Genomic DNA, 1520 nt, shown 5'->3' on the forward strand with positions numbered 1-1520 from the left:
AAAGGGGCCCCTGTAGCAATGGGGAAGCAGCCTCCACCTCTAGGCCCCTGGAGACTCAGAGAAACCTCACTTCCTCCGGGTGCAGTCCCAGGCCCTTGGAGGGAAATGTCCACCTCAAGAGCGTGACAAAAAAGAACCAGAATGAGAAGGCCCAGGTGCATGCAGTGAGTTTCTACCCCAAGGGCCACGGAGTCACCAGCTCACACAGCCCTGCTGGAGGCATCCTTCCCTTTGGGAAGCCTGACCCAGCTCCAACAGTGCTCCCTGCCCCAGTTCCAACAGTGCTCCCTGCCCCAGTTCCAACAGTGCTCCCTGCTCCAGTTCCAGCAGTGCTCCCTGCCCCAGTTCCAACAGTGCTCCCTGCCCCAGTTCCGGGCTGCTCCCTGTGGCCAAAGAAGGCGGCCTTGAAGATGCTGGATAGAGACCACCTGCCCAGCTCTCCAGTGTTGCTAATGCGGGGGAAGGACATGCAGCACAAAGATCCTGCAGCTCTAGGATCAAGTAGCTCTGCTCCACCCAGAGCTGCCGGCCACGAGTCCCGCAAAAGAAAGCGGTCAGGGTCACCACTGCTGCTACAACCGACCCCTCCCCTGCAACTGAGATGGGATAGAGACGAGCTGCCCCCACCCACTAAGCTTCCCTGCCTATCTCCTGAGGCACTGTTAGACCTGGGTCAGGCTTCCCAGAGGGAAGGACGCCTCCAGCGGGGCAGCATGGGTAAGAACATGGGGGTGTTAAGTAGAACATCAAAATCCAGGAGATGAAAACCGCCGCTTGGGAGGAGAAAGAAGACATGGCAGGGCAGGCGTGGTGGCTCACGCCTATAATCCAGCACTTTGGGAGGCCGAGGCAGGTGGATCACCAGGTCAAGAGATTAAGACCTGAGGAGCTCTCTGCCTGGTCCCTGCATGCTCCCTGCATCATCTGGGAAGTGAGAAGCGCCTCTGCCCGGCTGCTCCACCATCTGGGAAGTAAGGAGTGCTTCTGCCCGGCCGCCTCACAGTCTGCGAAGTGAGGGGGGCCTCTGCCTGGCCACTGCCGGGTCTGGAAGGTGAGGAGCCTCTCTGCCTGGCACCGCCCCTCCCCCCACCTCACCGTATGGGAAGTGAGGAGCACGTCTGCCTGGCAACTGCACGGTCTGGAAAGTGAGGAGCGTCTCTGCTCTGCCGCCTCACAGTCTGGGAGGTGAGGAAGGCCTCTGCCTGGCCACCAACCCGTCTGGGAGATGAGGAGCGCCTCTGCCCAGCACCACCCCCCTACCCCACCATATGGGAAGTGAGGAGCGTCTCTGCTCAGCCGCCTCACAGTAGGGGAGGTGAGGAGCACCTCTGCCCGGCAATCCCGCCGTCTGGGAGGTGAGGAGTGCCTCTGCCTGGCCACCAACCCGTCTGGGAGGTGAGGAGCGCCTCTACCCAGCGCCACCCCTCCAACCCCACTGTATGGGAAGTGAGGAGCGTCTCTGCTCGGCCGCCCCACAATCTGGGAGGTGAGGAGCGCCTCTGCCTGGCCACCAACCCGTC

General features: G+C 61.8%; 1 pseudogene; it reads left to right on the top strand.

Moving 5' to 3' along the window:
* The first annotated feature begins 5 nt into the window (after positions 1–5).
* Positions 6–1514, top strand: LOC113223089 (annotated as a pseudogene).
* The last annotated feature ends 6 nt before the right edge of the window (positions 1515–1520 follow it).

This window comes from Piliocolobus tephrosceles, unplaced genomic scaffold (genome assembly GCF_002776525.5).
Source record: "Piliocolobus tephrosceles isolate RC106 unplaced genomic scaffold, ASM277652v3 unscaffolded_38564, whole genome shotgun sequence".
Lineage (NCBI taxonomy): Eukaryota > Metazoa > Chordata > Mammalia > Primates > Cercopithecidae > Piliocolobus > Piliocolobus tephrosceles.